The sequence below is a fragment of the Carya illinoinensis genome, chromosome 10, assembly GCF_018687715.1.
Source record: "Carya illinoinensis cultivar Pawnee chromosome 10, C.illinoinensisPawnee_v1, whole genome shotgun sequence".
NCBI classification, from domain to species: Eukaryota; Viridiplantae; Streptophyta; class Magnoliopsida; order Fagales; family Juglandaceae; genus Carya; species Carya illinoinensis.
The window spans coordinates 9,309,111-9,323,020 of NC_056761.1; positions in this window are offsets into that span (position 1 = coordinate 9,309,111).

Here is a 13,910-nt window from a genome sequence, read left to right on the forward strand (position 1 = left end):
TGAGCTCTTCTGGAGTTTCAATGACATTTAAATCATATATATAAACTGCAATAATAGCTTGTTTTCATTTGGGTTTGGATTGCTTTAGATCATATAAGGATCTTTGAAACTTGATAGAATACATATTTCCAGATGTATTCATATTAGAAGCTTCAGACATTTTCTATCCTTCAGGGATTTTCATATATATATCATGATCCAATGATCCATATAAATATGCAGTTAATCATGCATATCCAAACTCTCGGTAACTTTCAAGCTAATAAAAATCTCAATATGATTTCAACCATTTTAAAATCATATCAATATTGTTTCTTCGAGAAACTAACTTATGATTTCTATATCACATTTTCATATTAAAAGCTTCAGGCTTTTTATATCATGTATATAAATATCCACTGATATTTAACAAAAATCACCTCTTTAGGTGTTTGGACTTCAAGTCCATATTTATCACATTTTACTTAATGATATCAATTCTGCAGGAATTGAGAAACTGACTCGTGATTTATATATCACATTTTTATTTCCTTTCTATAAATACCCACTGACATTCAACAAGCATCACCTCTTTAGGTGTTTGGACTATAAGTCCCGATGCATCATATTTTACTAGTGAATCAATTCTACAGGAATTGTTTCTTTCAAATATTGGCCAATATTTTACGTCGGTATTCTTCGACGGTTCTTGATTCACTTTCTCCATTACTTCTGGTAATGTCAATTGCCATCTCATATAGGAATACGTTGTCGACAACGATTTTATTTCTATCAATAATTTCTCCATTATTCATGAAATGTAACGAGATCTCGTTATTTTCAGGTACCTATCCCTCTTCAAGGGAAGACATTTTCATGAAAAACCTCTTCAGGAGGCACTTTTCAAGAGTTTATATAGGAGAATTTGGATGGACTTTATTGCTTGTTTTGTGGGTATGGTCTCTTCAGGAGCACCAAATTATTTGTACATTTCTCTTTTGAGATACTCTATCTTTTGTATCGATAAGTCTCACATGCCTTTATACATGTTTTTAGACTGCTGAATTTCTTAATTGTCCTACAGGGACTTCAATCCTTGCTGAGATTTTAGCAGCTAGAATATGAGACATTTTTATCTTATTACATCCAAAATTTAATTATCATCTGAACTTCTGGTTCACATATGATAATCAAGATAACGTTGAATAATTTCATCTTATTTGCTTCAAGCAAATTTTTCTTTTCACTTCTGGTGGTAAGATTTTATAGTAAAAGAATCTTCTGGTTCTTTTATGGACGTCCATATGAAAATCATTCGACTTATCGTAATTGATTTTGGATGATCAAAATAACCATGAAAAGATACAAATATTTTGAATCATATCACTTTTTGATGCATCATAATATTTGATTCCATAATATGTATAATATCATCTCAAAGAGAAAGTTTATAGCTTTTCCAATACGAGCTTCTGGCTCAAAAAGATATTCATTATCACGTTCAATCTCTTAGTTTCTTTGAATGAAACGCATCATTATTTTCACTTCAGAGAATAAAATGATATAAATTCATTATCATTCACTTCAGGGAATGATATAGATCTAGTAAGACGTGACTAATGATTCTTATCAAAAACTCATTATTTTGCTCAGTCACTGAAAGACCTGATACAAATTTAGAATATATTGTGAACGTTTGCATTTCATATTGCTACTTCAGGAGCATAGTCGATATTGCTACTTCAGGAGCACATTCGAGACGTTCATTCAAATATATATTTTTTCCACAATTTCAATTATGCAACTTCAGGTGCATAAATCATAGAACTTTTAGTACACGTATCACTCATTTAAACTATGAGATACTCAAAAGCTATTATTGATTTAGGGCGATCCTTCAGGGATGCTCTATTTCCATTCCAAGATGAATCTTATCATCAATAATTCATAATAAGGATAAATAAATAAAACTTGTATATAAACTATGTGAATAAAAATTAATCACAGATATAATTAAAATATGAATTATAAAAATTTTAATTCATCAATACACACCTTAAATATTTCAAATGATATTTAAAAAAAACTTACTTGAAATAGAAGATTACAATCTTCAATATCATATGAACTTCGTGCACTCTATCTCTTATAAAGAGGGACCATCATACTGTTGCCCGTAAAGATGTCTCATTTATCCATCAATGGTCAGACTCCTTGCTGTCAAAATTATGGACACGCAAATAAATACACTTCCTTTAAGTTGATGCCATAATTGCTCCTGCAGAGGCTACCTACTAACAAGTCATCTCTAGAATAAGTCTAAGAAATTGTATATTGCTACTTTAATAAAGCTACGGCCACCTACTAACAAGTCATTTGTAGAATAAGTGTAAGAAATTGCATGTTGTTACTTTAATAAAGCTACGGCTATTCTCTCATGCCATTTTTCATAAATTAATGTGCAAAAGTCATACTTTTTCCAACAACTCATTTTTAACTTTTATGCCAAGTTACTTTTCTACCCTATTTAATTAATGAATCTGGTCACGACTTTAAAGCTCGTGTTTGCCACTAAGTTGTGTTTGAAACAACTGGTTCTACGTTGGCAAATCATGAGCAGCCACCATCATCATCATCATCACGTCTCGCTAGAAACCTGCAAAAAGTCACATGTGACAGAAACAAAATTGCTAAGCTTTTGCATAAATATGAATTTCTCATTTGCAGCAAATATAGACTTTTCAAAAGCTGTAATATTTGACAGTGAGGCTGAGAAGTTTCTCCCCAATCATGGCCGACAAAGAAGACCTGCTCCTTTTTATTTTATTATATATATATATTTTTTTTTTCATATGTTGTTGACAAGCCTCACGCCTCTTGACTTTTCTTCTCCTGTAGGAAAAACTAATAGAAATTATTAGTTAAATATAACATGCCAACCACTCTCGAAAGCTAATGGAATTTGTTAGTATGCTAAATCATAAAAAAATTTTCTTGTCCTTTCGGCGCCATGATTGTTCCTTTGTCCCACGCTGTTGAAAAATAAAATGGAGTCCGGTCCAGCCCTCTGAACCCGGTCCTCTTTTTCTCCCCGTCGGCTTACAAGTTAAGCGAAGAGTTGATCTTCTTCTTGCTTGCTTTCCATGAACCATGCCATAGCCTCTATGACCACTGGGATGAATTTCAAGCTGATACGGCTTACTCACTTGGGAAGAGGCAGCAGCCTTGAGACACCAAGATCCGACGGTGCTTCTCGGGCTACTGGACTTCACCAATCACCGATCAATTTTCTGATGCGTCTTCGTAATGGATTGGATCTGATTTCGGGCTTATGGAGCCAATCCGTGACCTTCATAACCGGTGCATCTGGGTTCGTAGTCGGTATGCAAGTTGCTGAATGGCCCAGAAAACGTGCTTTCCTTTTCTTCCATGAATATTAGGTTGTACGAGCCAGTACTAGTATTACTCCATCTGGCAAGATTTTGATTATCTTCGAACAAATATTCATGGAAGTAAAGCTGATCTTTAGATTCATCATAGATAGAAGCCAGCCGATCTGGTCTGCCTTGTTGTTGCTGCTTCTCACGCTATTGGGGACCGACTGTCCGGATCTGGTTGTCGTGGTCCTATATGTGGTGGAGGAGGACGTGACCGGATCTACTCAGAGATCCTGCTGAGCTTGTCCTGGTGGATCATGGTGCTCACTTAGTTCGTGTACATGTGGTTAGCGGTGAGTGTAAGCAGACCTGGACAGGGCTTAGTTTTCATGCATTTACTGGACTCTGGTGGGGCGTGCCATACTTCTCGGTCAAAGAGTTTGGGAACTTGTCGATGCGCCCATGCAGGTCCCGAAACTGGGCGGATTCAACTCCGACATCTCTCCGGAGCAAGATCTGCTCGTTAACCGCATCTTCAAGCTCCTACACATCCAATCCGGCTAGTTCAGAACAAGATCTGCCGGTGATCGGAGAGGAACACATGATTTCTAAGGCATTGAGGACTGCAGATTTCTGGGCAACCACAACGTGCTTGCCGTCAAGCCACTCGGTCTTGGTCGTACATATGAAGAGCTGGGACCGGGCCTTGAAAGCCTCAGACCGTTCAGAACGGGTCGATTTAGATAGGTTCGGGTAGATGGGTTTTTGCAGAGAAAGAAGAAAAAGAAGAGGGATCTGGGTTTCTAGTGATGTGGATGAGAGAAACCCATAGAGAGAAATTGGAGCTGTGCGGAGGAAGAAAATTTTCGATCGTGCTGATAACGTGTTATGAAATCATGAAAAGAGAGAGTTTTAAAGATAGAGGGAGAATGATAGAGAGCCATTCTTATTGATTCATATATCAAACTTATCAATTTTTTAAAGAATTCAACGATATATATAGGCGTACAAAGGGGACTATGCTAGCTCACTATGCTAGCACTATGCACTATGCTTTTGACGACTAGATAAATGTGGTCATACAATTCAAGATAGTTTATAACACTTTTATTATTATTATTATTATTATTATTATTATTATTATTATTATTATTATTATTGTGATATCCCGTATTTCTTGTATTTTATTTAAATAATTATTTTATTTATTATTATTATTGGTTCTCTTATTTTAAATTTAATATAAATATTTAAGTTGTATTATTTTATAATTACTAAGTTATGAAATTTATTTTAAAGTGCCTTTTCTTGATATTAATAATTTTTTATTATTTAATTGTTCTCTATCTCAAATTGTTTTATTATTGAGTTTTATTTTTGAGTTTTATTTTATTAGTACTTAGTTGTAGTGTTTTTTATTTATCTTTTATCTATTTTATTATGCCCTTTCTATTTTATGGGTCCTCATTTTCGGTTTGGCATGGGCTTGTTGGTGGGTGTTTCCCCCCCCCCCCCTACTTTGGGCCCCTATATGATAGGGGAAACGGGCCTAGCCCTTGAGCATTGAAGCCTAGCCCCCCTTCATCTTGAACAGCATTGTTTGGCCACTACAAGAAAAAATAGTATTTGCGGCTATTTTTATTTCTAGCGATAGAATTATGGTTGCAAAAAGTCACGTTTTTAACTTTGGGAAAATGTTTGTGTCAATTGTGAAAATAGCCGGAAATATATACTTTTTGCGGCAATTTTTGTGCGCCGAAAAAAATTGTAGCCGCAAATAACCCATTGTGTAATTCTATATTGTCCTAATAAATACTTGTTATTTTCATTTTTAAAATCAAAGACAAAAAATTAAAACAACTAAACTCATTACATCTATCAACCCCAAAGTTACAAGAGAAACGAGCGAGAGTAAGCGGGCACAGAGAAACAAATGAGAGTTATAGAGAGAGAGAGAGAGAGAGAGAGAGAGAGAGAGAGAGAGAGAGAGAGAGAGAGAGAGAGAGAGGGAAAAGGCTGGAGTCTCATGTAGGAAAACAAGAGGCGAGAGTAGAAAAATTATTAAGGCGACTCAAATTTGTGTATGCATTGTTAGATTTGGTTATAAAAGGGGAAAAAATGGCTTTAGTTATTCATGAATTTGGTTCAAATACTGTACGATTGTCCGGCAACTATGGTGCTTCATTCCTACAAATACACATGTAAATGCATATGCAATGCCTAAATATGCTATTTTCTGGCGAACTCAGGGTTGTAATGTTTTTTGTGGCATGATTACTACATTATGCAAGTTTTTTTTTTCCACTCTTTGCTTGGTTTCTAGTGGATGGGCAGTTTATGAGATTTAAAATATAATTAGTCAAAATTATTTCAGTATTGTTGGTGCAAGATTGGTCAAGTAGTACTAAAGTATGTGAAGTCTTTGTTTTTAATTTGATATTATCTCCAGCAAATTTCAAACCTGATTTTAATAAATCTTTGTTTAACAGATCAAAATTAAATAAGATATTAATAGTCACATTTGTATTATCTTTATAATTTTCTTTTAATATATTAAGAATGAGTTGGAGCAGAGGAGGTTTTGATTCAAGAAAAACAAATAATTAGTTAGAATTCATGGCCCATTTGGTGGAAGGGATAAACTTTGCACAAGTAGTTGTAGTTTATCCACTCAATTATTAGGTGCCCAGATCAGAGCTAGGGTCATGCCAAGCAAGTTTCATCATTCCAATGTACAGTCTTTACAATGAAAGCCAGTACAGTGAAAAATGGAAGAAGGTCATGGGCTTCCTTCTCTGCCTCTACAATTGCCTTGAGGTTTCCTTTTCCTGCTCAGTCATGTTCTCATAATTTGGTGCCCTTTCTTTTATTCTCTCTTCAATTGTTCCTTTGGTTGCTCTTAGAAAACATGCTGCTATCAAAATTTAAATGAACATATTTTAGAGCCCATACACACCATTGCTCATACTCGAGAAAATGTTTTTTTTTTTTTTACTCTAAACATGTGTGATGTAGGATTGCTAAGTAGAATAACTCTTTTATCTTAAATTCCTGTCCTAGGTGGGTGGTTGGTTCATGTTTTGAGAGAGGCCTATCACTTGTATTTATGAAGGGTAAGGGACAATTAATATGTAATTGGTAGATGGATTTTCTTAAAACTATTTTTATCATATCAAAAGAATCCTCACATTAAAGAGATGTAGGTCCAAATTAAATTGGTCCAAAGCCCATGGGTGCATGGCTCCAAACCTTGTTTGGATCTCCTGTTTATCTATTAACTTGAACCTTCCTTCATTCAATCTTATTAAAGGGTGATACTACGTTCCAGCCCAATCAGATTTGAAAACCTTGTATGTACTAAAGTTGATTTTATACAAAATTTGACTTCAATTCATAAGTCCAATTCGTCCTCTCCTTTTTGAAAAACTAGAAATTCCATCGACAAATCCTCTGTATCTTCAAACAATTTTTGTTGTATGTTGAAACGATGTCTATAGCACTGCATCTTCTCATTTATAGCCAATTATCATATTCATGTGTATGCATGTTTGGGAGTTGCCCTTGGAAACCAAACCAAATTAAACTAGGTTATTTTGCCAGCATATTTGCAAAACATGTGGATTTAATAAAATACTATTGTATCAGAAAGCTATTGGTGGTATAAGTCTTTTTAAAGTTACACTAGCTTAGCTTGAACCTAACCATATCTACATATTCCCTACAATACACCTATAAAACAGATACACAGGCATCTTGCACATGGGAAATTCCCATGTCTGATTGGTGTCTATCACAAAAGATACACTAAACTCTTTCCATGAATTAGGTAAATCTCTAGAATTGAGAGAAAACCACAAAATGACATTTATATCAAATTGTGATCATCATTTGAATTCATGGAAAATAAAACTATTTACTACAGCGATGCCGAGCATCACGTGATTTCAAGTACTTCTGCTCTGCTGTAATAGACTTCAGTGCCTCTCTCAGTTCAGTGATTTTAACATTTATTGGGTTCAAATGTTCTGAAAAGAGACACCATATAAAGTTATAATGGCAGAACAAAAGGAATTATAAAGCATAAATCGGCCCTTAAGCAAGTTGCTTGGGCTATCAAAGGTCAAGTTATTTCTTGTCACAATGGCAATGCAGATTTGAAAATGCATGGATGATGAAAAGAATATCAGAATCTGCTAATAGAAACATATTCAGAGGTTTTAACATATTTTGTTTAGAATTATATTTATTTTTCATCCTTTCTAATATTTTTATTAGGTTATTTAGAAATGAGAAACAGCACAGCATTAGTTGAAAATCAAGCTTTTTCGATATTTTAATTCTCAGATTAAAAACACGCACATTTATCTTTGATTCAACTTTCTACAAATACAGCCCAGGGTATATCTCATAATATCAGTTCCAGCTACAACATGCAGGGTGAGGAAACTAGGGTCTGAGGTGCCTATTTAGCCAATATTCCTCATTCACATGTTTTCTTCATTTATGTGCCTATTTGTTCCTCAAAATGTTCCTAATTCCAAATAAATGTAGGAGAAATATTTAGATCAAGAGAATGCAGTAGAAGTATATTGTTCTATTTCTATCTCTCCCACTTTTTCCTCTTCCCACGTTTCTTTTTTGTTTATTTTTTTTTTTTTTTTGTTTATTTAGATCAAGAGAATGCAGTAGAATCCAATCAAATTGCTACAACAAGGTAAGTTATCAATACATACACAGCTTTTTTTAATATGATTATTAGTGCAACACTAAACTGTACCTGTTGTTATTCTTCTTCTTACTTTTTGCTTTCTATCTATCATTCATCATTATTCTTTTTTTTTTTCAGGGTTGGGAATTTTACTTGCACTCGTTAGTGTTCTTGTCAGATGGTTGTATGAAGGAAAATCATATGGGAGAATGTGTGTTGGCCTTACCCTGATAATTGGATCATTACAGATGTCATCTTTGACGTTGAAGGATCTCTATTCTCAAAGTAAGTGTCATATTCTTAGATCTAATTTAACCCCATAACTGGAAATTCCAATCTGTTGAATGTTGATCTATAAATATATATATATATATATATATATATATATAAATGCATGCCACCAAGAAAAATTAGAAACATTATTGGGATTTTTTTCTTCTCTTGTAAGTGCATATATATATAAATATATTGAATAGTTTTATTTTCTAATATTAAACAAAAAATATATATATATATATATATTTATACGAATCCATGAATATATATACAAAATTTCTCTTGGGTGTGTACTGCAGGTGTCCTGTTTCATTGTTAAATGCTAGTACTGATTTTTGTCATTTGTGCATATTAATGGACCAAACTTTTCCACAAACACTCATGATGTTTTGTTTAATTTTGGGGTCTCTTAAATTAATATTGAGTTCTTTACTAAATGTCTTCATATTTTCCTCGATATACAATGGTGCATATTAAATGGCATGCAGCATTTTTCACTCACTCTTGGAAAGAATTGATCGATTTGATAAAAATCGATCTCTTTGGAATTAATTCACCAGATTAGATGTTGTATTTTTGACTTTTGTATTTGCCATCAAATATATCAATTAGAGATCTGCAAGATTGTGATAAAGATAATTTCTTAACTTAATATATAATACAAAATTAAGAACAACTCAGAAGATTATATATAATTGTATCCAATCAGAAACATAAATACTCTTTGGATATTCTGCACTTGCCCTCTATGTGAAAATTGTTCAAATTTTCACACACATACACACTCCTTATGGAAGATGACAATAAGCACCCAAGCCCCAGATAATTAATAGTTTTTTAATGGGTCGTTGATCACTAGTTTTTTCATCAGACTTGGGTCCTTGTTTTCCCACATTTTACAGGCTTTATCTATGGCTAGCTATAAATAATAGTATTAGACCAAGAAGTCATAATAATCTGACACCATTCTCTTCGGAACCATCTAATTGAATAACAATAAGTTTTGCAAAAACTATTAAGCTCTAATTCAATTGGATAATGCGTGTTGGTTATTAAGTTTTAGTGTAGGTAGCATGTAGTGTGATTTTGTGATTGAGGGGTGCTCAAAGCTTTCTTGTAAGCTTAATCTCCTTTTGCCTAATTATTAGCTGAGTTTTGCTACATACAAGCACAGTCGCGCACTAATCTGTGTACCAATACTGATTTATTCATACTTAAAATTTAAATTAACATTGTTTTCAATAAAATCTACTTTTTGACTAATCACATCACATTGGTGCGCAAATTAGTACACAATTGTGCTTGCAACTATATTTTTCCTTATTAGCTAGGTTTATGTCTGCTTATAATTTATATGTTTGGGGTTGGCAACTATATATAATATGGTCTTTATATACATATATATGTATATATATATGTTATACCCAAGCAGACCCACTTATTGAAGAACATAATCTAGACCGGTTTAGTCCTTGTTTTGTGTGAGTTGTCACTCATCAATGCATTTTTGCTCTATAAAGGTTCTTTACTGCTTTATCTAAACAAAATATAAAGTGATAGTCTTTTCTAATCTCATTTTGTTTATGGTGGTTAATATAAATCTAAAACCTCACGATCTATTTTTTGTTCTTATTTCTCACAGGATTAAACCAAGATATCCAAAAAATATAGAGCAAAAACATTTCAGAAGCTGTCAAAGATGGAATCAAAGTTAAACTCATATAGAAAGAATTCCACATTACAAATTTATTTTCCATTATGATATGTTGGATGGTATTGTGTAAAACTTAAAACAATGGTAATGGTGAATTTTAAATATGTACTTTGAGGTTATATGAATCATATTGGCAAGCAAATATAAATTTCTTCCAATATAACATTTTTTAATTTATTAATAAGCAAGTACTTGTCATAAAGGAAAGGAAATAAATATCAGGTAAAAAACAACGTCTGACAAAAATAAACCTGTTGAGGTTTCAAGTATTTCCGGTGAAAATAATCTGCCGGAATGAATCTTTGCCCCAATTTAACAAAGCTAGAATCTATTTCTGGCAAAAATAATTAGCCGCAAAAACTTATTTCTGGCTAAATTACTTTCGCCGAAAATATATTTGGCTATGGATGAAGGATCTTGACAAAATTTTTTGCGACAAAATTTTATGACATTTGCGGCATTTTTTTGTCGGAAATAATGAGTATCTGTGGCTATTCTCAAAGTAGCCGATTTTTTTTTTTACTTAGCTCTTTAATAGCGGCTATTCATTGGCAAGTAAAAATAGCCGGAAATAATTAATAGCGGCTAAGTTTCATAGTATTTCCGACTATTGTAATCGCCGGAAATGATCTTATTTCTTGTAGTGGGCCAAGCCTTAGGACTTCATCTTTTTGTTTTTCCTCTACTACGCCAACTACTCCTTCTTCATTGAAAAGTTTTCTGCTTCATCTACAACCATTGTGCCGCATCTCCCATCTTCTTCCTTCATTTCTCATTTCTTTTTCTTCCCCTCCTCCTCTTGCGCACACTTCTTCTTCTTCATTTTTTTGGTTTTGATCTTCTTTGTTATTCCCCTGCTGTGAATCCATGATTCCCTCTCCCCTCTTTGGGTTATTTTGACCATTTTCTCTTCTCCACCTACAAGTCATGCGACGCCATAGCAAAGGAAGGATGCATTTTTTTCCCTTTTCACCTTCTCCAAGCCACACGGGTTCAGCATATATATATATATATATATATATATATATATATATATATATTTAAGCTTGTTCAAAGATTGTTTCATCTTCCAAAGGGTTAAATCTTGAAGTGCCTTTGAGTTGCTCTCCATCCTCGCAACCAAACCACCTTGAGCCACCTCTAGCCACCACCTAGCCTAGCCAAACCTCCCATCCCTTTTTCCAATTCGTAACCTGTGACCCATCCCTTTGAAAACCACGGCGTGTGTTTGTCCAATCAAGGACTTGGTACATTGACGCGTTGATCTTTCAAAATTTTCTTATGCCATTGTAAGTAATTTTGTAAAGAATTTTCTTGAGATTTAAATATATTTTTACACTAACATGTTTCTACAGTCTGATTGGCTGTGATGGGCCTTGAGTCTGTGACATGTTGGGGAAAATGAATGTAGTTGTTGTCAGATGTTGGGCCTTAGATTGGATTGGAGGATGGGTTTACTCGTGGAGTTGGTTGGTGAAATTTATCACTTTGTGAATATTGTATTGATTATTTCATCTAATGTGTGCTATGTCATGTCATCCAATATACTGTCTGTCTGCATTTGCATATTTATTTATTATTTTTGTTTGATGTTTTGTCTGTGATGTGTTTTGTCATGTGTCATGATTGAAACTGGGTTTTCGTGCTAAAAAATGATTTTGGGTGTATGCGTAATGAACAGATTGAAAGGAATGAAAGAAAGGATAAGGAACTGTAGCGATGTTGGTAAGTAGGGTCGGTGGTAGAGTATCGCCTGTGATTCCCGCCTACGATGCTAGTTGTAAGGATGGTGGTAAGTCCTGCCTGTGATTCACGCCTACAGTGCAAGCACTATGGATGGTGATAAGCAGGGATAGTCGTAAGTCTTGCCTGTGATTCCTGCCTATAGTGATGTATAAATGGATTTTTGGCGTGTGATGGAAAACATGTCATTTTCGAGGAAAATGATGGTTTTGTTTTGCCATGTTTTATCATGTGGATGCATGCATGTTAGTTGTATTAATATGTTTTTATCTATTGGATTGTTTGGTTGATTACTTACTAGGATTCATAATCTCATGAGGTATTCCTACCATACAGTTCTGTTTTATAGAATCATAGATTTTGATGTAGAGTTTGACATTGAGCTGGAGGGATCGACTTCACCAAAGGAGTGACTTGTGGTCGCTTGTTGGCTATGGGATATGTTTCCCTTTTTGCCTGTTGTATTTTGGCTTTTACTTTATTTTGCTGAATAATTGTATAACTTTTTGAATGACTTTTATTTTCATGGTTTTGTAATTAACAAATTCTGGTACTTAATTGATCATTTTATTCTCTGCTGCGATTATTTTTGTACACCCATGTGCATGTTCACATACTAAGTACTTGTCATTAGGATGCGTAAACCGTGTTGTCATCATTATGGTCTCCTGAATCCATCAATTTCTAACGGAGGAGTCATGGGCGTCACAACACGATCAAGCTCAATCTTTACAGGTCATAAAAAGAAATTATTAATGTATAATGTTGCAACCGCAATTTGTCATGATGTATGATTAAGACGTCCATATTGTTTTGGTTGATCTGATATATAATTTGTTGAAAACCACCCTAAGTGTGAAACCAGTCCACTTAATTTGCTCAGCACCATCCTACAGCACTGTTTGTTATTTGTTGTATTAGGAAACCCAAATCTTCTACGGCATTTCCTTTAGTCAGCAATTGTAGGTGCCCTGTCCTATAAAAGGAGAGCTCAGTTGTGTAAATTTGGGTGGGCAAAAATCAGAGAAAGAGGACGTGAGAGAGAAATTTGTTGAGTGTTGTAATCTTGTACAAACTCAGTAAAAGAGGCTCCAATGGACGTAGGCAATTTATTGAACCACTTAAATATCGTATTGTGTAATTTTGGACATGCCAAAGGCGCAACATAATTACTAGTCATCAGTGAATATCATCAAATAAATAATTATACATTAATAATTACTAAATTCCAACATTAATTAAGACATGATAATCAGACAAGTTTGATCAAAATAATGAAGATTGTCCTGTTCGCGCATACGCATATATATAGTACTCTTCCAAAGGGTAATTAGTTAGATCCCATTGCTCATTATTGCCCTCGATATTGGGAGATACTTTTATTTTTGAAGGAGGATTGATAGAGTTCTTTTTTAATAGTTTGATCTAATTGGTAAGGATCAAATTTTGAATAGAGATAGATATATAGAGAGGCGCTCCCAACCAGTCAAGTGTCAAGAGTCGAGACTATTTTCACACCTGCTAATCATGAAGAGCCACGTAGGCATCTCAAAAAATTTCTTCTTGCACCCAAATATAGGTGATCCCCAATTTGTTTCTCTCCCTCTCCTCTTTCGCTCCCTCTCCCTCCCCCATCTGCACTCAATGGACGACGCCTTAAAAGAAAAAGGTCCCTGCCCAAGGTCACAGATTGAACGTCCCTGCTCCCCTAAAGTCCAGTGGGATTTTGCCCAAGGTCTCTATGAAAACACTACATAATCATTGCCCAAGGTCACGAATTGAACACAGAATGCAAAACCATCATTGCCCAAGTGGGATCCTTTCTTCTACTGTCTTCGACGTCATGGTCATTTGGCTGTCTTAAATGCCGAATAACATCTTCTGGTAAGGCTCGTTGTGGCCCAATGTGGTTTTTTTTTTTTTTGTCAACTCATTTGCAATAGGACCCAGATTTGTTAATGTTACTCTTTTTTTTTTCTCCATTTCGTTGTTTGTTTGCACCATTGTAGTGCTTCAAGTTCCAATCGGCCAGAAAAGAAAATGAAAACATAACCAAGTTGATGTCAACATCGTGCCCCAAAAATAGCATATGGAAAAAAAAATTAAAACACCA